Below are 26,163 nucleotides of genomic sequence, written 5' to 3'. Positions count from 1 at the left end.
CTGACACATAGCATCACTGTTGACACCGACCGCTTCGTAGTTTCTTTGACACAAGCTCCAAAGTGAAATTCTTGACCTGCAGTGTTCCCCATTGAGCCTTGAAAGTGCTTATCTCCCGAAAGTGCTTAGATTTTTTTTCTCAGCTTTTCCCAGGATCCAAGAGGACATCAGGAGCTCTGAGACTGCATCAATTTCTTCCTCTCACAGATTGTTTTCTCCCTGTCCTTGGACCACTGTGGGGAGTATCTCTATGAAGTTTCTAGATGGGGACACAATGTGCTTTCTAGTGGAGAAGGAGAGCATCTGCTCCACACCTGCCCCTCTCAGGAAATGTGCATGCCTTCCTACCTGAATCGTGATATACCCAGTAGGCAACCCTTAGACTAAAAATAAGTGTGCACCTCACGTCTGTAGTGAGGACCTCCTAAGAGAGGGCCTGCAGTGCTTGTGGTGAATTTCAAGGCCGGGAAACTGCTCGGAGGCATAGCCAGAGGGAAGCAACCCTGATTGGGGGAAGTCTACGCTAATCCCAACGACAGTGAGAGTGAACATGTTGCATTCTACTGAGGAATAGAAGCTCTGAGCTCTGAACTCTGAACTTCAGAAGGATACACAACTCTGATATTGATCAAAGTCTTTCTTCAGCCCCGAGAGTCACCACTATAGGTGAGGTCAAACTGAAGAATCCTCTAAGCTCCTTATACGAACAAAAGAGTCACAAAGGTCATCTGCAAGCTCGTGAGAAGAGGTGCTCTGTTCACAGTTGTAAATGTGAGACAGATGCTAGCTCTAATCTGTGTCTAGACCTGGAACAGACCGGCAGCACAAACTCTGAGCTCACCGTGAGGCTCAATGCAGTGTAGGGATAGAAAAATCTTTAAAAAAAAATGTAGAAAGAGGGTGGGAAGAAAAGTTCAGGTGAAGCTTAGTATTACCGGAAGCAGCTTGGGAAAACATCCTGGAGGAGGGAGCTTTTTAACTGACTCTTTATATCTGAATGTGCCTAATGATTACTTCAGCCTGCACACTACAATTGCCCCTCGATATACACCAGACACCACATAAACGCTCCTGGTTAATATTTCCTCATTTAACTGTAAAATATGTGGGCAGACACTGCTGCTATCCCCAGGATACAGGTGAGAACTGAGTTAATGTCACAGCCAGTAGCTGTTGAAGTGGAGTTCCAATCTCATTGGGATCCAGTGCTCATCTGTCTAGAGAGAGGTGACCCGGAGATGAGGAACAAGGAGCCCTCCTCCCCAGTGTTCATGTGGGAGCAGGGAGTGAAGCCACCAATCAGGGAAGGAGGACAAAGCCCATCACCACTTGACAGAGAGTCTCTCCTCCCACAGCAAATAACTCGAAACAACTTTAGACTCTTAGTTTCAGAAGAGCAACTGAAGGGAAGAACAGCTGAGGTGTTTGCTCCATCATTCTCCAGTGTAAATATGACAAGAGGAGAAATGACTAAAAACAATAGCCACTAGTTACATAAAGGATGGATCAAGGTAGCATGGGCTCATTTGAATGTTCTATAAAGGCCCTCTGAAAACTTAAGCTACTGGCCACAAGCAAATCATATGTCGGGTATTAAAACAATACTTAAAAAGTATGGATGCCTCTGTACTCTTAAAAACACATCCGATTTGTATACTCTATAGACTCCGAATATCTCTCCTTAACAGAAAAGAAACCAAGGCACAGAAAAATTAACTGTTTTTCATAAAAGAATATGGTTAGAAAACGAAAGGACCGAAGGACAAGGATATGAACTGAGGTACTCTGACCCTAAGGTCGTGCAACTTGCCGCTATCCCGTTTCTTGCATAGAGTAGACATTACTGTCCACATAAGCTAAACAAGGGATGGCAGTCCAGCAAGATTCTATGAATCATCCCATAATTTAGGTGGACAAATCTACATTTTTGCCCAACAATCATATCCTCAATCATGGGGCAAGAGTATCCCTGGTGCTGCCACTCTCTTGAGCTGGTCATCCCACACACACCCCTCCCGCCTTTGTGGCATCACCTGGAGGACAAAGCAAAAGAGGCTAAACAATGCCTTGGTCACTGCTGTAGCGGAGCTCCCTGTGGTTTCCACTACCTGGGAAGTAAACCAATCTTGCTGGTAGGCAAACCACAACTGAACCTCAGCCGCTATCCTCATGCAAATGAGGATACTTGGAGGATCCTGCTGGCACCTTTGTGGTAGTCTCTCATACAGGCCTCTCCCATCTTGGTGCACATATCTGTTCCTTACCTCCCGAGGGGGGCTCTTTTCTCTCTCCCTTTGAATCTTAAAACACACTTTGCCAGGATATATGTTGCAGAAACAGTGTTCTAGAATGTCTGAGCTGGCTCTGGGAGTTTGGGCAGTTCTCTCCCCATCTTAGATCCAGCCCTCAAGCTGTGGGAAAGCTTGGACTACTCTACAAGGACGGGAGGGTGTCTGGGGAAACTGAGTCTGGAGATAGACAGCCATCTTGGATATGTCCACCCCAGGCAGCCCCTAGCTGAGGGCAGTTAACCAATGACTGTGGCTACCCCACGCACAGCAGAAAACTGTTTGGAAAAACACTAGGTTTAGTTTGATGCTGCCACACTCTAAGTGATTTGCTATTCAGTCTTAAACAAACAAACAAACCCTACCACTTCTTCAACCATATCTTTTTTTTCAGTAGGAAAGATTTCTCAGCTGCTTACTGGTGTCAGTGGGCAGTGGATCTCAGGACCTGCATGTGCTCACAGCTTCATGGCTAATGAGCAACTTCTGACCCAAGGCAAGGGGCAGTGGCATGGCTTCATTCATTTCGTGTGAGTGCCTTTCTGTGATAGGAACACATTGGAGCCAAGGATTTGCAATTAGAAAATGATCAATGTCTGCAAGAAGCCATGTTTGGGCAAGAAGGTCCAATCTTAAAGCACAGAAGATAGATCCACACATATATTTTTTCATTCAACATCTCCTAATGTATATTTCTGCATGTTAGGGCTGTGCTATTTATTAGTGATGATAGATAGATAGATAGATAGATAGATAGATAGATAGATAGATAGATAGATAGATAGAGGATGAGGCACTATATCCACTGTGTATTGAAGACTTTCATTCTAATCACAAGTACAAACCATTCAACAAGAGCACCAAGAAACTATGTGCTAATGTGGTCCAAGAAACTCACTTTCTCTTTCTTTCCAAGAAGAGCACCAAAGAGTTCTCAACTGTTGAGCGTTTGTGTGTTTATGTGTGTGTGTCCATAAGCACACATGCAGCATATATGCACATGATGACAACTGTAGATGTTATTCTTCATATGCTCTGTGCCTCTTGTCTATTATAGTTTTAAAGTTACATTTTATGTGTGCATAGGCATGCTGTGGCCCAGGTGTGGTGGCCAGAGAAGACCAGCAGGAGTCTTTCCCTGCTTCTACTATGTGGGTTCTAGGGACTGGACTCAGTTCCTCATGCTTGCAAGGCTAACACTTGGCTTTTTCAGAAAGAATATTAATTTATTCCCTCAGTTCTCCATAATCCTGGAGTCAAAAAATGCTAGCTGGTTTGGTTTCTTCTAGGTCATCGAAACGTGGCTTGCAAATGGCTACCCTCTCCCTTGGTGTCTCACACAGCCCTTTCTCTGTGTACATGAACTCTTCAGTGCGATAACAGCATCATCCTCTTCATAAAGATGAAGATTCTGAGGCCCAGGAAGAGCCCAGTCTTACTCCAACACTTATTAAAGTCACTTATGTGACGTTGAACAAGATCCCAGTAATTTGTCCTTTATTTTTCTTACTTACAAAATTGGCTTGCTGATAATCCCACATCATGATTGAATGTATAAATAAATAATAATAAATAAATAAATAAATAAAGTGGTGTTGGAGAAATGGCTCAACAGTTAAGAACATGCTTCTTTTCTTGAATTTGGTTCTCAGCACTCACATAGAGGCTGACATCTCTAACTCCAGTCCCAGGGAATCTGATGCCCTTTTCTGGCCTCTGCCAATACCAGACAGGCGGGCACGCAATGCACAGACATACATGCAAGCAAAACACTGACACACATTGAATAAGAGTTTCGGTTTTTTTTTTTTAAGTGAGTTAATATTTGTAAACCATAGTACTTTTCAGTGCCTATTTTAAAGTCATTTTAGCTCTTCTTAGGTGAATTTTTTAAAATAAAGCAAAGTCAAAAGACGTGATGAGCTCAAGTTCATAGAACCAGTGGCCAGCTGGAGCTGAGTCCTGGCCAATTGCTCTTTCCACAGCCCTCCACTCTGCCTGTCAGCGAGATCTGGGTTTCCCTTTCCAGTAAGGGAGCTAAGTCCTCTATGAGCTCCCTCAGGACGCACTTTCCGTGGAAATATCCTTGCTCATTCCCTCAAGCATCCAAAGGAAAGGACTCACGAGGTTTTCTATAATCCCCATTAGTCTCATACCTAAAAATCACTGAAACGTTTTTTATGAGGAGCCTTAAGGAAAAAAGTGAAGGAAAATGCATTTGTCTTTTTTCTCATTGCCTGTGGTGGTTATTCTTGGTTGTCAACTTGACTACATCTGGAATTAAGTAAAACGAATGGCTAGGCACACCTGTAAGTGATTTTTTTTTTAATTTTACTTGTTTGGCTTATTTTTTTTTTGGTTGTTGTTTTTCTTTTTCTTTTTGTTTTGCTTGTTTGGTTGGTTAATTTGGGGCTTTGGTTTGTTTCTTTGTATTGGTTTGGTTTGTGGGACTTTTTGAGACAGGGTTTCTCTGTGTAGTCCTGGTTGTCCTGGAACTTAGTCTGTACACTAGGCTGGCCTCAAACTCAAAGATCTGCTTGCCTCTGCCTCCCAAGTTCTGGGATCAATGGTGTGTACTATCACTGCCTGGCTGTTTTTTTTTTTTTTTAATAAGTAATTAGACGTAGGGAAGACTTACTTCTAATTCAAATCTTTGAGGTAGAAAGATTCACCTTTAATCCAGATCTTTTGAGAGGGGAAGATCCATCTTTAATCTGGGCCACACCTTCTGCTGGCAGCCTATATAAAATCCATGGAAGGAGGAAGCTTGCTTTGCCTTCTTGCTTTTGCTCTCCCTGGGTAAGACCATCTCTTCACTGGCATTGAGATTAGTTCTTTGGGATTCCCACGTATACTGAAGTCCCCTAGTGAATTGAACAATTATTGGATATGTGAACCTTCCATTGGTAGATGGCCATCGATGAACTACCTGGACTAGTAGTCTGTAAGCTATTTTTGTAAATCCCCTTTATACATATGTGTAGATATGTGTCCTCATGTTCATATATGTCATATGTATTCTATATGTTCTGTTCCTCTAGAGAATCCTGACTAATTCATTAGCCCTCTAGATCTCCTCGGATCACATGTAGGGTGAGATTTTCAGAGATGAATCAAAAACAGTATGTTTATTGTCCGGGTGCAGGAATCAAAGGGTTAAATCTAACCAGACACTACCTGGGATGGCGAATTCTTCACAGATAGTCTACTTCCTATGCTCTGGCCAGCCTAGTCCCATTTCAGAAGTGCTCATTGGGTAGCACTCTGTCCCTCCAAGGAAGATACGTCCAAGCTGGGCAGCTGGCAGGGTCCCTCCATCACAGCGGAAAGCAAGGGTGATGGGAAGATAGCAGCTCTCATTTGTAGCCTGGCTTCTGTCCACATCCCAACAATGACACAACTCGCTCCTCCGAGGAGCACTTTCCAATCTCCTCCGAGATCTGTTGGATGAGCAGCCCAGTTTCCATCCCAGCCAAGCACAGGCAGCTGTGGGTGGGGGTGTGGACACAGCTCTCATCCACCCCAGGATCTGGGAAGACGGTGCTTAGCTCCTCACCAGCCAGAAACCCAGCCAAGCATAACAGGGCTGCCGCTGAGGCCTTGAGGAACCAAATGGAAAAGAGCCCAATTTGGGGCTACAAACGCCAAGGTCATCAGAGAAGCATGCTCATCTACCCCTGCTGATGGAATGGTCCCAAAGGGAAAGATTTAACTTGTTTTAGGAACTAGTCAGAGCCTGGATTGGGCCCACGGCCAGAGTATTACGAGAACAATCTCTGGGAAATGGAGAATGGGGTTCTTTGCCAAGCAGACTGAATCTCTGGAGCTTGACATCCAGTGGCCCCTGATACTCAGCCAGCCCCTCATTCCTTGGGACCTCCCTAATCAGTGCAGCACCAGACAAGCTCGGTACTGATTCTTATTCGCTGTCTTCAGAGTTCCTATAGTGCAGAAGCTACAGAAAAGGCTTGAGGAGCTGCCTCTGCCCTCCAGGCCTTTGTCTGGAGCCCACGGATAATTACAATACAATACCATAGATTCTGCAATGTTACAGCTCATTCCCAGAACCCAGAAAGAGGAGCACCTAGTCCTGTCTGAACAACCTGAGAAGCATTCAGAGGAGGAGACACGGGTCTGACCTGGAGACCCTGTTCAGATAACACTGACAAAAATCTCTTCTAGGTCTTGAGCAAAGAGCAAGACTGGACAGGGACAGAGTAAAGGTGTGAAGATTTCCATGGGTTCTTCCAACTGTCCCTGCCTCTACCTCTGCCCATAAGGTACAGTCCAAAGCATCACCCCTGAGGAGCTCATTTACTGCTCATTTACTTTACAGGTTAGCATCCTGTCTTTGTGAACCAACCCAGACACCTTTCCAGAGGCCCTGGGAGCCTCCTAGAGACCCAACAGTACATGCCAGCTTAGCCCCAAGAAGGGAACCAGTGTTCCCTGTGTTCACACCCTGACCAGTCACACCTGTGGGAAGAAGAAAAAAATGGAAGAGAAGCCACCTACGTTCTAAACCAAGTGATCGAATGCGAAAGTCCAAATAAAACTAAAGAGAGAATTAGGACTGAAGACAGTTCTTGCCTCCTGGAAGGTGGCGGTGGCAAATTCACAGACCAATCTCTATGCAAACAGCTGTTCCCACAGAGAAGCTGCCAACTCCCGAGGCTCCCACTTCCTGTGACTTCTTCACGGGGCCTTCCATGATCCTAGGGTCAAGAGTGAGCTCAAATAAGCCTTCTTGGAGGGAAAGAGGACTTTTCAAAGTGCTGTCTCACTTTGCCATTGAGGAAAGGTCTCCTGGGTGGGCTGAGGAGGCACCTAATCTACAGGGCTGAGGCCAGGAAACTGTAGTACACAGCACTACCCTAGAAGTCATGAAAGAAGGAAGAGGTAGAGACGGGCAGGGGATGGGCAAATGGAAGAGAGGGAGGAAAACCTGGAGGACAGTAGAGAAAGATGGAGGGAGAAAAGGAGGAAGGGAGGGAGGGAAGGGGAAGGTAGAAACCTTACATTTCTTTGAGACAGCATAAAACCCCATGAGACATTTTCGCTGACCCCATTTTACAGACCAAAAAAACTAAGGCTATGGGAGTTAAAAGAAATCACTGAAGGTCAAAATCCCAGTGAACATAGATTCCATCCAAACTCCAAGGACTCTGAATCTTGTGCTTTTCTAGACAGTCTAGATAAAAATAACTTCCTATATCAAGCATGTGCCCCATGCCAAGTCCTGAGATGGTGCTTTGCGAACATTTCTCCAAGCAGGCCCTGCTCAGCTACCTCTGTAGTGTAGGAAGAATAGACAGGGCCACCCCAGGGACTTGGCACCCTGATGGGAAGATTTTAAAATGATGGGAGGGATACTTTTAATAATCATGGTGACCAGCAGGTACAGGCTGCGCTGGTAGAAACCCACTTTCAAGTAGCCAGCCCCACCTCTGAACACAGCTGTCTGCCCATCAAGGGGTCACCAGCCTACCCAGGGCCTTGCAGAAGCTGAGCACACAAATTCAATTGCAGGCCATGAATCTAGAGATCCCTTTTCTTTATGATGCTAAAACTGCTAACCAGATGATTAGCCTATGCTGAGACTACAGCCTACCTGCCTCACTTTTCTGAGGTTAGGAATACCATTTCTTTGGATATGTTAATGCTTCTTAACAGATTTTTAGAGAACTAACTAAGCCCATGGCTGGCACGTCCATGCTGTGGGTTCCTCCGTGGATTTATTTTACCGTTTCTGTCATTTTTTAAATCAGCAGTTCAATGATTTTAACCACATTCATTTGTTGTGCAGCCATCAACCCCATTCATCTCCACATCTTTCTTGTCATTCCAAACTGAAGCTCTCTAACCATTAGACAATAACTCTATGGCCTCTTGCTAACCCAGAGCAACCACTGTTCTGTTCTGTTATGTGCCCTGGACGACCCTAGATTCCCTACAGGAGGAATTAGCAGTACTTGCCCTTTTATATCTGGCTTATTTCACTTAGCACAATGCCCTCATGGCTCTGCCACGTTGCACTTGTGTCTAAATTTCCTTCCTTTTAAAGCTGAGTTATGTTCCACTACATAGATAGACCAACTTGTGTTCATCCGTTCAACCTTTGATGGTGCTTTACATAATTTCTTAAGTTTATTTTGGCTTCACATGTATGTTTTCCCTGAATGTTTACATGTGCGCTCTGTGTATGCTTGGTGCACACAGAAATCAGAAATGGGTGTCAGATCCCATGGAACTGGAATTGTGGATGGTAGTGAACAACTATGGAGATACTGGAACCCAACCCAGGCTTCTGAAAGAGCAACAAGGATCTTACCTACTGAGCCATCTCCATAGCCTCATGCTTGGTTTAGTTTTAAAAATCACTATAATCCAAAAGCCTAAAAATTATTTTTTCCAGCCTATGCACATGTGTAAGGGGTGAAGTATTCACTACCCTCTTTGACAGAGACTATAACCCTGTAACTTTTTTTGTTTTTGTTTTGTTTTGTTTTGTTTTTTGAGACAGGGTACCTCTATGAATTCCTTCCCATCCTGGAATTCTGTATGTAAACCAACCAGCCTTAAATTCACAAAGATGTGCCTGCCATTGCCTTCCAAGTGCTGGGAGTTAATGGTGTATACCACCAAGCCTAGCCCTTAACCCCTATCTTCATCTAACTTGCTGAAGGAACATCTCATTGGATGCCACGAGAAACATTCAGTCCCTAACTTTAGAAACACAAGAGTATCCTCAACTGTGGGATTCAGAGTAACCAGTGAACCCCCAGGGCAATGGGCTAGCCAGGAACTCAGCAGGGACAAGTGACTTGCCTAGCATAGGACTTGGTGGGCAGAAGGAGAATGCTAGCCTCTCCCAAAGGAAGCATTGGGTCATCAGCTTGGCCTTTCACACCACCAAATTGTGGGGTTAGGCAAGGGCTAGCAGTGTGAGGGGTCAAACCACAGCAACTTCTCCTCCTTCTGAAGTGACCCAGTGGGGAAAATGTCAGGCATATTCCTTACATATCACCAGTCAGTCACCCACACATTGATTTGCCACCACTTTTCAATGTACTGGGGTTCATCTCAAGGTGGTGGAGATGTGACTCCTGTCCTGGAGGTACACTTGTGGAAATTCACCAACTTTCATGTCTGAAAAGAACCTTGGTTTCCCAGCCTTAGGTTTTCTTCAGAAAAAAACTTCTGTTGAGGCTAAGACTTCCTGCCTGACTTTCCCACAAATCTCCTTTCTTAGAGAAGGTAGAGATACTTATCTATGTGATCAGTGAGTTCAGGAGAAAACAAGACAAGCCCTTCTGTAGTCTCTCTTTAGGAATCGCCTTGGGCTGTCTCTGTAGGATTGTGTTTGTGAGGAAGAACTCCGGACTTGCCTAATGGTGCCTGCCATCCTGGGGTGGACAAGCCTGTTTCACTCTGGGGAGCAGCCTTTACGGAGCTCGTTGTGTGATCATGGACCTCTGCTACATTCTCCAACCTACCTCCACCTTCTAAATCTCCATTGCTCTGCTTGTCCCAAGCTGAAGGGAAGAAATGTTCTTTACTTTGAGCCACTTAGAATAGTCATTGCTTACAGTCACTACAAAACCCCCTACATTCCAGCATCACAACTCTGAAAAACTTTACATTTCGATTCACAAAATCCAAGGACGGTGTTCCTGTCAGTGAGGCCCTATAGTTAAGGGACTCAAGTGTCTTGCTTCCTAGTCACCCAGAGACGGTCATTCCTACCATGGTGAATGCCTTATAAACCTACTGCAGAGTGATTCTCAGAGCAGACCAGGAAGTGTTACAGATCACTTCCACCTACTCTCCAAGGGGAAAAGTCCACGATACCCACCGGGTATTGCAGAAGAGGTTACAGACTGTGGTTTATTCATGTGTCCCAGAGACAAGAAGAGAGCTAAACATTGATGAACCTGAGCCCATCAGGATCTGATGCTTTCAATGTCAAGGTAAAGATTTAAAGTTCCAAAGTACAGGACTAGGTTACTCAAAATGCACAGCCATTTAGCAACAGAGCTGGGGCGGGGGAGGAGGGATCAGGAGTCAAACAACAGAGGAAGGAAAGAATGTAAGTGAAGCCATTGAGGGCTCAGAACACAGGTGAGCATGCCCTCTGCCTTAGGGACAGGCAACCATCCTGTCTCCAGAAAAAAAAAAGACAAACAGGAGCTGACCGGATGGAGATGTCAGTAACCACATCTCCCATCAGACCCTTGGATGACAGCAGCAGTTCCCACACCATCACCCTCCAGGGCCCTTTCATAATTTTCCCCTTTGGACCTCGTGTTTTGAAAGATTGTGTGTAACAAACAAACTGTACTTATTGGGTAATAACAAATACATTTCCCCACTTACTCATCAAGGGTGTGTGTGTGTGTGTGTGTGTGTGTGTGTGTGTGTGTGTGTGTGTGTGTGTGTGTGTGTTAGCCACAACTGGATGTGCTCACTTTGAACTCCATGACTACCATGGATTTGATTTCTTAACCATATTACAGCAATGTCTGTGATGTCACCAACAGCCAATCAAATCTTCTGACCCACACAAGGCACATTGCTTCCATGATTTAGTTCCAGTCAAAGCAAAGAAACTGAGGGTTCAGCTAGTCTAGATTGTCCCAACATGGGATGAAATGACAATTTTAAAGAGAGTCCAAAAAAGCACCATAGCCTAATATATAGGACCCTAGAGAATGTAGAAGTTCTTGGTCCTAGACCAGCTCCACTGCACACTGCACTCTTCCCAGGGGCTGCCAGCATATAACACTTGCTATTCCAGTCTTTCAACCCCTTTCCAACTGGTACCCTCTGAACGTGAAATGTCACCCACAGACTCATGTTTTGAACACAGCCTCCAGCAGATGGCACTGTTTTGAGAAGTCATGGAATCTTTGGGATGTAGTTCCTTAGTGGTGAATGGCAACTTCCGGGGTGAATCTTGTAGGTTTATAGCCCAGCCCCATTTCCAGTTCTGTTCGTTGCTCTCTGGTTCTCCAAAACGTGAACAAATCATGCCACAAGTAGCCACCAACACAGACTGAGCCACTCCAAGCTCCATGTTATAAAGCACTGTAAGCCAAGACACACCTTCCCTCTCTTAAACAGTTACCATCAGGTATTTTTGTCACAGTGAGAGAAAAGTAATATACCAACAGACAATGCCATGCTGCGTGTTTCACTGGTTGCTTGGTTGGTTGGCCGGTTGGGTTGGTTGGTTTGGTTGATGGGTTGTTTGGGTGGGTGGGTGGGTGGGTTGGTTGACTGATTGGGTTAAGCAGGTTGGTTAGTTGGGTTTGTTGGATAGATTGGTCAGATGGGGGCTGGGTTTGTTGAATGGGTTGGGTGGGCGGGTTGAATGGGTTTGGGCTTTTGGTTTAGAGGCTAGGGGATTTCTTTTCATTAAATAAGAAGCTTCTCAAAGACAGGGGCCATGTTTCTGTATTCCTATCATCTATATGGTACCAGATAGTCACTCAATAATTATCACAAAAAAAGCTATATATGAGTATGGTGGACTCTGCCTTCTGCTTAAAGGTCAGCTGGCAAACAGAAGTTTAAAAAAAACAGCCCACTTTAAAAAACATCAACAACAACAACAACAAAAAAAAAGCCCACTTGAATTTAGTGGGATCCCAAAGGCAGCCGAGGATGGAATATCTCCCCTTCCCACAAACCTAATGCTCTGTGCCACCGACTCTGGGGTCCTGGAAGTCTTCTATTCTTTTTTATCCTTTTTTGTATAGGCAAGGCCTAACCCAGAGCTTTGTGTACAGTGACCCTTGACAAATTAACTAGCAGGGACTGCCTTTCCCTGTCAGCCTCCTTCTGCAGCTCCACTATTCTAACTGTCCACTCCTTGCCATTGATAACACCAACAACCTAGCTTACATGTGGAACTGACACAAATCCTCAGAAGTATCCTGTGTATAGAAGAATTAATTATAGGCATGCCTGAAATCGGTCACTCAAGAGCTTATGAAATTCCTAATTTGGAGTTAAAAATCACTTTTTATCAATGTATCGGTCACTTTTTTATTGCTGTGATAAAATACCACTTACAAGGCAAGTTATAAAAAGAAATGTTTATTTGGGCTTATGGTTCCAGAGGGCACGGTAACTGAACAGGATAAATCCCAAGCAGGAGGCAGAGATCAAACTGGGAATATCATATGGCTTTTAAAACCTCAGAGCCTGCCTCCAGTATCATATTTCTGCCAACAAAACCGTATCTTCTATGAATTCCCAAATAATGCCACCAACTGGGCACCAAATAGTCACATATCTGAGGCTATGCTGATCACTTTCATTCAAACCACTGCAATCAATACATCCCAAATTTGTGTAATTGTTTCATCCTGTATAGTTGTTCATATTCTGCCTTGATCAGTTAAGACTTTGAATGGGAGCAGCATGAACTGGTGACCCCTCCCCTCTTTTTCAGGCCTGATATTCATATTTCTAGAAGTAAGGGCCTTCTCCTGCTTCCTTGTTTCCTTAGTTCCCCAGAACCATCCGGAACACAGCAGGGCCATGGAGAATGTTCTCACCCTCTACCCTGCTCTTGTTCCTCAGATGACTTATCCCAGACTATAAATGCTGACTTGTAGGTATGAATAATTTATTCCCCACTTTTTTACTAGACTGGCCACAGAGGCCCTGTCTGTTGCCATGTATCCCCAGTGTGTAGCAGACAGAGGAGGATGCAGGTCCTGTTCACTTTCAAACCAGTGACCACATGGATGAATGTTTGTTTGACTGCTCTCTTTGCTAAAAGGCTTTTAGTCTAAAGTGCTGTCTCCTGTCCATTTTGCCCCACAGAAAGTCATGGTAGGCCAAGGAAATGAAGACACTGACGTTATTACGTGATCATATGGTGACTTTGTTGTGTGACATGGGGTAGATCACATAACCTTGAAATGTCACACATTCTTCATATGAGCAAATGAATGAGATAGGGAATAGATTGGTTTTGCAAACTGTAGCCTCCAGTGCCCTGGGAGCCACATTAACCCTTCAAGGGTCTCTGAGAGAAAGGGTAAGGCAAGAAGGTAGAGATGCAGGCTATAGCCTTCTCTCTACCAAGAAGCTCTGATTTCAGCTGAGAAGACTTTATTCTGGAATCCCAGCACTAAGCCTTCTAATCATAGGATACACAGCAGTACTGTAACATACAATATGGCCCAAATTAAGATGAGGAGACATGTGACACATACCTCTAATCTTAGCACCCTGGAGGCTGAGGCAGGCAGATCTCCAGTTTAAGGCTAGCCTAACCTACACATCAAGACAGTACTTCAAACACCAAAAGCAAGCAGAACAAGACAACATGAGTTGTCTCAAATAGAAACGTGAGATGGTTAGTTCTAAATAGAACAAGTCAGAATGTTGAATGTATAAAGTAACAAGTGAAGGGCTCCAGGCTTCTTGGAAGAGGTGATAATTAAGATAAGTCATGGAAAATGGGGGGAAAGGAAGAACCAGTGTTCCAGGAACACATGAAGCAAGGGCAGATCCTGGGAGGGTTGGGGCCATAGTCCATGAACTATTAGAGGTAGTGACCTTTGCATAGTCAAGCTCAGGGTCACAAGCAGGCAGACTACTTTTCTTTAGTATGTTCCTTGCTTTTGGATGTTTACCTGTATATGCTGCTTCCCTAATGAAGGTTAACTTTCAGGTTTATCCTCCCATCAATTAGCCCTTGACATTAACTTTATTAGGAGCTGTATGCGCACAACATCTACTTATCACCATAGTCAAGTGGTATCTGAAGCTTTCCATCTCTTCCCACATCCGTATTCTTGGACAATACACTCTCTGGGTTTGGGATGTTTCAGTCAACATAAAGTGAATAGCATGACTAACTCAAGGGCTAAAAAAACTGCTTTCCTATGAAGTACCAGTCACCAGTGTGTAAGCCCAGGCCAGCCTGCTGGAAAACTACATAATGTTCCAGTCTAGCCACTCGCCAATAACCAGCCAACCACTGACCCTTGAATGAGCCCAACCAAAACCATCCAAGCATAACCTAGACCGCAGACCTGCCTACAGAACCTTGAACTAAATAACTATTGCCAGACCAAAGTCTTAGGGGGATTGTGGATAACAGAAATTATATTAACTGTGTAGCTCTTGAACAAAGAGACCCAACTGCAAAGTTGACCAACTATGTACAAAAGGTCACTCTTCTATTGTTTTGTTTTGGGTTTTCAAGACAGAGTTTTTCTATGCAGCCCTGGCTGTCCTCACATTCAACTCTATAGACCAGGCTGGCCTCAAACTCAGAGATCCACTTGCCTCTGCCTCCCAGGTGCTGGGATTAAAGGTAAGTGTCACCACTTCCTGGCCAAAGGGTCGTTTCATAAGTGAAATGTATGTAAAAATCATGCCATGGCTGAGGACAGCAGACTCTTCTTACAGCAATTTTATAAAGAGTTTTGAACTTCTGACCACAAGACACCCACCTAAAACTCACTAAGGCATAATGCCATTGTGAGGTCACAACAACATTCCTTTTTGAGGTCATAAAACATCTCGTAGTGACCAATTAAGTTTTATTCAACATTTATGTATCTTTACAACACAGCTATTGCTTCCATTTTTCCACAGGCCTTTCCTTGGAGGTATTCATGAAGCATAAGGCAGGAGCAGTTCCTGTATTTGTTACGTTTATGTGGCTGCGCACCAGAATTCTGACAGAGACAAGAAAGCATGATTAATTCCAGCTCCTGGTTTCAGGGGACTCTCTGCCTGGAATCACTTGGCCCCATGCACTGTGGCAGAGCATCATGACAGCAGGAGTTATGTGAAGCCTGATAATGTCACAGCAGGCAAGAGGCAGAGAGAGCAACAGGAAATGACCTCCCGCCACCTAGCTACTACCAGGCAAAGTTTCCAGAACCTACTGAAACACCATCGCCAGCTCGGCACCAAGTACTGAAAACACACCCCAGTCAGGGAGCGCTTCAGATTGAAAGCAGAACATCCTCCTACCTGAAAGGCATCTCCTAAAAGGATCTCCCAGTCACACACATCCCCTCATTGGTCCCACAGCATCCTCGTAGGTGATTGTGGTTAACACAGCTCACAACTGAGGTCATGAGCCATAGAGACGTTAACTGACCACAGTTCTAAGTCCCTGTGTTCAGCACCCAGCTCTCTGGTCCTCTGCTCTGTGTTGCACTTTCTCTGACAGACCTAGAGCCAAGGCATTTGAGGAACTCACACTGATCAGTGGTGCTTTCCTTACTCAATCCTCTGGTGCAAAAACTGAAGGATACCAGGTAGCATTCACGTAGCATTTGGTGACTGCGAGTGCAGCTAATACTGTTCGGGACTGTTTCATGTGCACGGCCCATTTAAAAGCCTTACCACAAGCCTATGATTAATTGTCTCCATCTTATTAATAAAGCAAGGTCCGTAACGACTAGGTCAGATGACCACCACCACAAGCAAATAGGTATCAACCCAAGTTTCATGGGTGTGGTAGATGCTGGCAAGCCAGGAAGTGACACTTTACCGGGGCCACTCCACTGAGACCTCCATCCTTGTTTGAATAAGATGAGGGCCTTCCATGACACAGACAGGAGAGTTTCAGAAAACTGGAGCCGGTGATCACGAGAGTTGGGTTAGAGATGGTGTGTATCAGTAGACCCCAGGCCACATTTAGACTACTTTGGAGCACGGTATACTTTCAAATAAAATGGAGTTTGCTTTGCATTGTCCAACTACTCCTAGGCATGGGGGCTGCCCTAGAGCATGATTGGCATACCCAGCAACACTCCTTTTGTTCCTGGGTATTAATTGCAAAGAACTTCTTTAGGGGTGGGACTCTGTGTTCTGGAACCCTGTCTGGCTTCGACCTATGCAAGTCTTGTACATGAGATCACAGTTAAATCAGGAGACATTTCACAAAGAGCTCTCCTTTTGGCATTTGTTTTTGTCTCTTTTGAGTGTGGGTGTGTTGTGTGCATTCGAGCATATGTAGATTCACATGTGTGCAGGTGAGTGTGCACTGCCAAGATTGATGCCGACTTTTTTCTAACACTCTTCATCTTCTACACTGAGGTAAGGGTTCTCACTAGACCTAGTGCTCACTGTTTTAGGCTGGTCTAGCAAGCCCCCTTGCCCTGAGGATCACATCTCTTATCTCCCACATGCTGAGATTAAGGACGGAGCACCATGCCCACCTGGCTTCTAATGGATTCTGTCTTCTCACTTATGCATCAAGAGACCTACTGACCCATCTCCCCAGACCCTATTTCTTGGCATTTCTTAAAACTCCAGGAGATATGGTCCCCTGGTTTCATGGGCATTCAGGTGTGCCAGTAATCCAATTGGTTTCAGGTCAGTAAGTAGCCTGTAGCCACTGGGCTGTGTCATCCTGATAACAGTCACCCTCCGTCCTCTGCAGTTCACATGTGTCTGCATGTGCTAAGCCTAGCCTAGCTGGCTCCTTTCTGTGCCTGACCAGATGTTAAGTGCACTGGAGTATGTGACCTGGCTTATCAGCATCACCCTGATTCACTAGAGCATGGTGGAAACTTTTTTTCTGCACCCTTGAGTCACCCAGGCAGCTCTGAAGGTGCCCAGGACACACCTGAGCCCAGTAAAGTGACAAACTCTGGAAGTAGGTCTGGGGTGTGAAATTCACCAGATGGCCAAGTAGTCAGGGCTGACCAAAGTTCAGCATGCCTGCCAGTCATCGGGAGAAGAGTCAGAACAGTCAGCTGGCTGGGCCAGGGCTGAGAGTCCACATTTCCCACCAGTTCCAAGGGGAAGCAGTGCTCACTCTCCAGGGACCACACAGAAAGCCATAAGGGACTGAACATGGCTCCTCCTAGCCTGCGCTCGTCCAGTCTGAAAAGTTCCCTATACAGTTGCTATCTCCTTTGAGATTGGCTCACACATGTAGCTGGGAAGCCTAGAGAAGGGTGAGGCCCCAATGAATCAAGAGCACCTAACTCTCCACCCCTTTATTCCCACCACTTCCCTTCTGCCATCAGAGGGAACTCTTCCTTCTACCCAAGTGACGCCTACTGCTTACTCGCAAGGGTGATATCCTGAAACCAAGTCAGCCCTTGCAGGACCCATTTCTGGATGCAGGGGTCTCTTCAGAGTGGCCATTCTCTGTGGAAAGGGCTTTTATTTTATGAGGGCAGGTGGCAGCAGCAAAGACAGCATCAGGCTCAGCCCCCGAAGGGAAGGAACTAACAAAGAAAAAGAGTCCCACCAGAGGCTGCAGCTTGGTGCTAAGGCAGCCTCCCTCTCTGAAGAGGGTACCCCACAGTGCCTGAGTCAGAGGGCTGTGAGCTCAGCCCCAGGCTGGCGGGCCGGGAGGGTGAGTCAGAGGGTGTGGAGAGAAGTGAACCTCTTCCCTGGCCAAATATGGGCTCTGCTCTGCTCTGTCTTGCCATCCTCACTGCCAGAGGCTGACAGCTGCATCTGCTCCACAGGACAGTGAGGTCCCTGACAAAAATGGAAACTATTCCTCCCTCCACTCGCCCCCTCCCCTCCCAGGCCAGTGGGTGGCATTTTGCTGTACACTATCCAAGCACCTTGCACTCTCAGCCTCTCCCACCTGCACATTTGCTCACCCCATCTTGTGATCAGTAGTGTAAAACAGAGAAGAACCATAACATGCGTTGAGTCTGTGGTTTTTTTCTCATGACAGAGACCTGCTGGGATATCGCAGACCCTGGAGCACCATCCCAGGATGGGAGGCGAGAAGGAAAGAGTCTGCACCCAACACAAAATGAAGAACATGATAGATCTGATCAACTATTCAGTTGTTTAAAGGAAGGGTTGGAGAGAGAGAGAGAGAGAGAGAGAGAGAGAGAGAGAGAGAGAGAGAGAGAGAGAGATTTTTCTGCCAACAGACTTAATTCCTTGAGGAAATACCTTACATAGCATACTTTATATGACAGGCAGTGCTCTAAAAATCTCAAATTAGCTCACTTACCAAGAGGCTTCCCTCATATATTGTCACCACCAGCTCCTGAGGACAGTGCTGATATTATAAGACCCATTTTACAGGTGAAAAGTCTGAGGAACCTGGGACTCAGTAGGCAATGTACTTGAGTCATGCAGACAGCATATGGAGCCAGCACGCCAAGTCTCCAAACCCCAGTCTCACACTCAGCACCCTAGGTTTGATTCATCTCTGTGTCTCCGATGTCCCTCAGAGTGTCTGGTGCAGCTGGACAATATTGACCATGGACCAAGTAGAATAATTCATAAGTATGTGTTTCCCAAGTAGACAGTGGGTTCTGTAGTGGTGAATTTTTAGCTACGCCATTTTTGGCTCCATGAGGGTCATGTGCTTTCAGCCACCCACCCAAGAACTCTTCAGATTCATGAATGGAAGACACACACACACACACACACACACACACACACACACACACACTGGCTCGTTTTTAATATGCCATCTAACTTAAAGCCTGGGCAGCTCTAATCCTCCCGCAGTTAGCATACATTTCCCATCAGTACTCATGGCTTACCACCTTCTAAATCTACCTATAGCTTTATTGCCCTGTTACCTTCTGTGAAGCCCATTGGTCTTCTGGGCAACCCTTCTGGGGAGCCACTTTCCCTTTCCTCCTACATTTCAGATGATCCTCCCTCTGCAGCTCTAAATGTCTTCCTTCTCCCACAGCATCATGGTGATCCTCCGTCTCCTCCACTCCGTGTTCTAGCCCATGTAAGTCTAAGGGTCCTGTTCTGCCTCCCCTTGGAGATGTTGGCCACTGGCACCTTCATTGATCTATCGAAAACCAACTGGGGACAAGGACCTTTAGCATTTGGACACACAGATTCCCAACTGAATCAAAGCATTAGAACCAATCTCCAACAGATTTTGTGTTGCTTTGCCAGTGTCTCCCAATGTATTGCACCCTAAGCACCTTATGATAAGTCTTAAATTATCCAGCTTTCTAAATCAACCTCACAAGTTGTCAGCTTGGGCTGGCAACATGGTTCAGCAGTTAAAGGCGTTTGCCACACAAACCTGGTGACCTGAGTTCAAACCTGGGAGTCCTTGTAAAGACAGATAGTAGTAAACTATCTCCACCAAGTTTTCCTCCACTCTCCACATACATGTTGTGACATACACAGCCCTCAACACACACAGGCACATGCGCATGCATGTGCATACAAATAATCTAATTTAATTTTAAGAAAAAGAAAGCATCAGCTTACCCAAATGCCAGAAGCTATTCTCAGGCTTCCTCCCTTTTCCCTGGCCCTTTCTCACCAAGAGACTGGCTCACCCTAGGTGTGACTGGTGCCTTTTAAGTCAGCTCTTCAGGACCAAAGATATAGTCATGTGGTAGAGAGCTGGCCTGGGCTCTACAAAGTCTGTCCTCTCAGCACTACAAGACCCATGTAAACCCTGCACATGCAAACTCTATGGCCTTGGCCAAGTTCCACACACTCTCCAAGGCTTAGATGAAGGGAGGACGGTGTCCATCCAGGAGAGCTGTAGTAGCCAGGACTCAGTGAGAAAGCACAAGTGACACTTGTGCAGCCCCGCCACATAGGATGCAGTCACTAAGTACAACCATACTGCAGTCATTGGAATCAGTTCCAAATGATGGTGTGCACACAGTTCTGTGTGATTCATGACATTAATCTGATTTTTCATCTCCAAAGAAAACTGTGAGTGTACTGGCACAAGTCAACAACTGATGGTGTTGCAACAGGCCTGGGCTGCCCAGCCTACCACCCCATGGCGCTTCCCTCATATCCCCCCATTCTTTAAAATAGTTTAAAATTACTATATGTGATATAGTGTATTATATACATATATACTCTATATTATATAGCACATCATATATGTATGAGATGTACATTATAATATATACTATATAGTATATAGTACAGTGTTTTAGATTATAAACTTATTCTATAAGCTTTTGATAAGTTTCAGTTCCTTTTCCAATATCTCTCTGCTTATTTGGTCCTTCTTCCTGGTATCCTCCAAGCACTTACATGGCGAACCAGATCGTAGATCAGACAATGGACATTGCTTCCCCTATACAGGAAATGCAGAGGGGACATCCAGGACCAGTACAGAGGCAGAGGCAGGATGTCGTTCGAGATCAAGGTTGAACATGTGTATGATATTAAGTCCATATGTCTGTCCTCCAGTTCCCCCTCCCCAACCCCTGGTGGCAGCTGGAAGAGGAAGCATGACACCAACGTTTCACACATGCTAGGCAAGCACCGTATCACTGAGCCTCCTCTTGTTTTTTCTTTCTTTCTCTCCTTTTTTTTTTTTTAACATTTTATTTTCAGACAGGGTTCACCAAGTTGTCCAGACTGGCCTTGGATCTTGGATCCTCTCAGTAACTAGGATGAGAGGTCTGAGCCAAAATGGAGCCTTCAAAGTACGGAAAGTTCAAGGCAAATTACCAAGTGTAACAATTCTGCATAACAGGCTGTCGAAGGCTGGAGTTCCACAGCATCCTGTTGGCTGCCTTGTCAGGAAAATGGAGCAATGGAGAGAGGAAATATTCCTGCTGGGGGTATAGCTCTCAAAAAAAAAAAATCAAAAAACGTCAGAAAATGTGAAAGAAATAATATTGCCTTTACAGGGCTAGCAACTATTGCGGGGAGGGTATCACCTGCTTAACTAAAATGGGTTGAAATAAAAAAAACTGTTTAAACTAATGCTTTAAGCCAGGTGTGGTGACTCATATCTCTAATGCTAGCAGTGTAGAGATAAAGCAGGAGACAATCTCGAATTTGAGCTGCAGAATGAATTCCAGGGCAGCCTGGGCTACAGAGGGAGGCCCTGCCTCAATTTGTCTCATATATATGAATGGTTTGGACTAGGGGTCAATAAATTATAAGCCACAGGTTAAATCCATGAGCAGAGTTTTATTGCCACACAGCCAGGCTTGTGTATTTACATATTCTGGTCACTTTTGCACTGCCTAAGAGACTATAAAAGAGACTTTATGGACACAGTCCTTCAAACAGAAGCTGGGTGTGGTGGCGCAGACCTATAATCTCAACACTCAAGAGACTGGGGCAGCATGGTGGGTCAGTCATGTTCCGGTACCAGCCGGCATCTGTGAGCCTGTGCATCACAAGTTGGACTGGGTGAGCTATTAAAAAGAGGTTCTCATGCTTACATACCAACTACTCTGACTGAGCCATCTCCCCAGCCCAGGGGCCCTGAATCTTTGCAAGGGTGTTAAACAAAAATCAAGACTCCATACCTCATAGTTCAGAAATATTTTCAATAAAGCACACAACTTCAGGTGCCCTGCCTCTTCACTACCCGCGGAAATGGTTGGAACCGCCAGCCTTGTCTCTAGTGCATGATGGGAAACTTTCTGAAGTCCTTTATTCTTGCTCACAAACAAGAGCTTACTACTAACTCCCACGCGTGGGATAGCTGTGTGTGTACAAGAAACCTCTTTTCTCCGGGCGTGCTGCAGACCCATTAAGCCATCTTTTCCGGTTACTAACACAGGGACTGTTCTCACCAAGCATCTTACTGGGGCTGACTCAGTGTCCGAGATTGGCTTTTGCAGCCGTGGGCCAACGGGCTCCTTTTCCCTTCGACCTTGATGAGACTTCTCAGCCTTTGTTTGCACTGGGCTTTGAGGGCTTCCCGAATTTCTTCCGTACAAGTCCACAAACGCTCTTTTATTGCACGGGGCTTGGCTCATCACCTGCTATTGACTAAGCTGAGGAAACACTGATCTCATTCTCAGAGCCCTGAAACATTTCATTCTTCATTGTTCTTTTAAAGATTTCACTTTCAAAATATGTGCACTTTCATCACGATCTGCTGGTAAATGCCTCAGTCGAGGTAGGGCTTCTGAGGCCACAGAACCTCACAGGTCTGCTCTTTTAAATAATTAAATGATATTAGTATTCCTTTACATGGCTAGATGGTGCCTGGCACACAGCAAGTCCTTAACTGTGTTTGAGAGGGGTGATGTTTACTTTGTTTTCAGACATGCTCCCTGAGCATTCTTTAGCTTTGCAGACGACTTGGATTCATGTGTGTAACCAGGAACTGGATTCTTTTTTTCTTGAAAATACTAGGTAGTGATGTTTTAGGCTTATTTTTATATGCAGAGTCTCATGTGTACACTCTGCAAACTCCCCATCCTTCTGCCCCAGTAGTCTTTCCTCAACTATAACCTTTTATCTTATTTTGGACAATACATTTTTACAAATTCTGTAAGAATGCCATCCATGTAAATAATGTATCGTCATCATACTTACTCCAGACTCCGCCCCCCAATTCCTCTTAGATCCACCCCTCTCCCCTACCAACGTCAAGTCCTGTTCAATATAAATATATACTACATAAACATGTAATATAATGTATATATTAAAATAATATCTAAAACACATGCATACACGTATGTGTGCACACACACACATCAGTTGAAAGAGTGCTTGCCTAGCATCCATGAAGCGCTGGGCAATTCCGAACACCACATAAAACCACATTACCACATTTACTTACCTTGGGTTTTTTTGTTTTGTTTTTGTTTTTGTTTTGTTTTTGTTTTTGTTTTGTTTTTGTTTTGTTTTTGTTTTTGTTTTGTTTTTGTTTTGTTTTTGTTTTTGTTTTTGTTTTTGTTTTTTTTCGGGGCTGAGGACCGAACCCAGGGCCTTGCACTTGCTAGGCAAGCGCTTTACCACTGAGCTAAATCCCCAACCCCACACTACCACATTGCCCCCCCCCCTAAGCCTAGCAACCGGAGTTTGATTTCTGTAAGCTACATAAAGGGAGAGAGAGACAGAACAAACTCTATAAACTCTATAGAATTGTCCTCTAACCTTGTCACACACGCTGTGGCACTTACATATATACACATATCCTTGGCCACAAACACATCACAAAGCACATGTGTAACAATAATTTTAAATTTTATTTTATTTTATTTTATTTTTACTTTAAAAGATAGAGGATAGAGGGGACTAGGAGTTAGATCATTCTCATCCACAGAGTGACTGCAAGGCCACCCTAGAGACCAACACGTGCACATACATACATACATATACATACACACATATCTACACATACACACATACATTCACACACAGATACCCACATATACACATAAAAATACACACACACACACACACACACACACACACACACAGAGGCATGGCACAAAAACTGGCATTTAAAGAATCTGACCAGCAAATGAGAGATGGTGTTGGGTTGATCCTGTCTCACCCAGAATGACCCAAATCAAAACTCCAGTCCTAGGACACGCTATCCTGTCAACAATCAGACACTTTGTGGGATAGGTTGATAGATGTCATTGTGATAGAAATGAGCGTGTTGTTCCTACTAACATATTCTTATGTATTTGAAGATGAGCTTAGGACTGACTCTTAACCACCTTGTAATTCCTTTAGCCCTCAAAGACTATTTAAAAAATAATAATAATTTGATGGCTCTGTAGTCTCCCCCACAGTTCCTCATCTGTTTGGTCAAAGTCATCTCCTGTGCAAACCTGCCCAGAGTGAGATTGAGGAATCTGGGTCCGCCACACACATACAATCAAACATCACCTTCTCTGGTCACAAGGGTTTATTATAAGAGCCCACTTTGAATATGATAACATTGAAGGCTGAAAAGGCTACCTCACTGTACCTCTGGTTTCCCAAGCCACCCTGAGAGAATGGCCTCAGCAGATTATCTTTGGCTCTGGAAGAGCTGAGATCCATGCAAGGGGGTGTTTGTTTCCACAGAGCAATCAGCTTGAGTGGGCCTGTGGTAACTGGTCTGGCCCTTGAGTTCCTGGGAACCCAGAGTGACATCAGGCTGTGTTTCCAAAAGTGAACCAGAGGAGTCACCTTTTCAACTATGACACTTACCCAGGCTCTTTCTGAGCTCTAGACGCCTCCTTCACACTCCTGAAGCCAGACTGCCTCCTCACTCCTCCTCAAATAATCTGTGTGCTCTGCTGCCGTCATCAATGTCTGCCACCCTGTCCTCCTACCTCTCCTGACTGGGGGGAAAGGACACCATTCATCCTGCCAGTGTCCCTCCATTGATCCTCCACAGTCTCTACACGCCACTCTGTCCACGCTCTTACGTGTTCTGTCTTCTTTCCCATGGTGCTACCTTGGTTAAAACATCTGGCTGGGTGAACAGAAGGTCAAAGCATGAGACCCAGAGCTCATCTGCCTGGGTTTACATCTTGCCTCTTCCTTTTAACTGCTTTTTGTCCTGAGCAAATTACTAATCTACATGCCTGTTTGATGGCTACAATGTCCCCCCCCCTGCCTCCCCCCACGAGCCAGGCATAGTAGTCTAAGCACTTAAGAGGCAGAGGTAGGAAATTTGTAGGTTTCAGGCCTTCCTAGTTGACAAAATGAGTTCAAGTCAAGCCTAGATCTTGCCCCCCAAAACCAAACAACTGTAGAAATTCATATGGAAGACCCTAACATACATAAATCCATTATTTTTTAAAACGGAAAATATAATTACTGTATGACTCACCTTCATCATCCTGCCTATATTACAGATCCCAAATCAACATACAGATACACTTGATGATCCCTGTTCATTGCTGCAGTAGTCACAGAAGCTAGGAAAGGGAACCCAGCATAGATGTCAATCAATAGATGAACGGATTAAGACAATGTGGTCCATAAACACAATGGAATACTATGCAGCCATAAAGAAAACTGAAATCATTAGGGAAGAACGGTGGCTTGGCAGTAAGAGCACTTGTTCTTGCAGAAGATCCAGATTCAGTTCCCAGCATCCACATAGTGTCTCATAACATCTATAACTCCAGTTCTAGGGGATCGAAGTCTTTTTAACTCCATACCAGGCTAAATATGACAGATTCCTCATGTTTTCTTTCATGCAGAACCTAAATGTAAAGGTTTTTTTAAATACATGAGCTTTGTGACTCATGAAACTAGAAAGGGAATCATGGGAGGGGAGGAAGAGATCTTAGGGAGATAGAAATAGAGAAAGTAATGGGTTGCATACAGGAAAGAGCAGAGCCCAAATAGAGTTAGGAGGGGGAAGGGAATGGCAGATAGGAAGGGATGAGAACACTGTATGAATATATGTATGAAGATACTATGATGAAACACCTCATTTTATAGTCTTACCGAAAATGTTAAGAAGGAGGAGGAGGAGGAGGAGGAGGAGGAGGAGGAGGAGGAGGAGGAGGAGGAGGAGGAGGAGGAGGAGGAAAAGGAGAATCTCCCTATAAACCCCCATGCTTGAGCACTTGGTCCCCAACTGGTGGTTCTGTTTGAGAACAGTGCAGGGTGTCACAGAACATTTGGACAAGAGGCTTCTGCTTCAACCTGGGCTCCCTGCTTCCTGCTTGGTGTCATGTGAGAAGCAGTCACTGCAAGCTCCTACCACCATGGACTGACCAACCCAGCCACCAGGCCTTTCCCACCATGATGGACTGACTGTACCATGTAAACCAAAACAAACCTGTCCTCTATTAAGATGCCTGTGTCAGGAGCTTGGTCATGGGTATTAGAGAAACAATCCAGCCTCTGTGTAAGCCTTCACTGTGGTGAGCAAAGTCCTTTTAGAGCAATTCCCAGAATACAGCAAATTCCGATTTGAATAGTGTGGAATCAACTCCTTTCTGTTCCACCCTTCACTGGGCTGAGTTAGTGGCTGCAGAGGTTGTCTATTTACCATCTCTTAGCACGGCACCAGGCACGGAGTGAATCCTTAATAAATATTTCCTAAGAAAATGAAAGAATGCGGCTAGCACTAGAGGTTACCCACACCTGCTGAACCCCTGACTCAAGGGCCCAGTGACTCAGTTTATTTGCTCAAAGATATTCAACAGGTAGGGAGACTTGCTTGGAGTCTCAAGTGTTGAGCTGT

The 26,163-nt window shown here is 45.0% G+C and overlaps 1 long non-coding RNA gene across 1 annotated transcript in view; it reads right to left on the bottom strand.

The window, feature by feature from the left end:
- The window catches only part of LOC120093663 (uncharacterized), a 115,537-nt gene that overhangs the window by 20,132 nt on the left and 69,242 nt on the right, over positions 1-26,163 (bottom strand). The window lies entirely within an intron of this gene.

This window comes from Rattus norvegicus, chromosome 7 (assembly GCF_036323735.1).
Source record: "Rattus norvegicus strain BN/NHsdMcwi chromosome 7, GRCr8, whole genome shotgun sequence".
NCBI lineage: Eukaryota > Metazoa > Chordata > Mammalia > Rodentia > Muridae > Rattus > Rattus norvegicus.
Note: the sequence above shows the minus strand (reverse complement) of the source record. Positions and strands in the feature narration are given on the sequence as shown.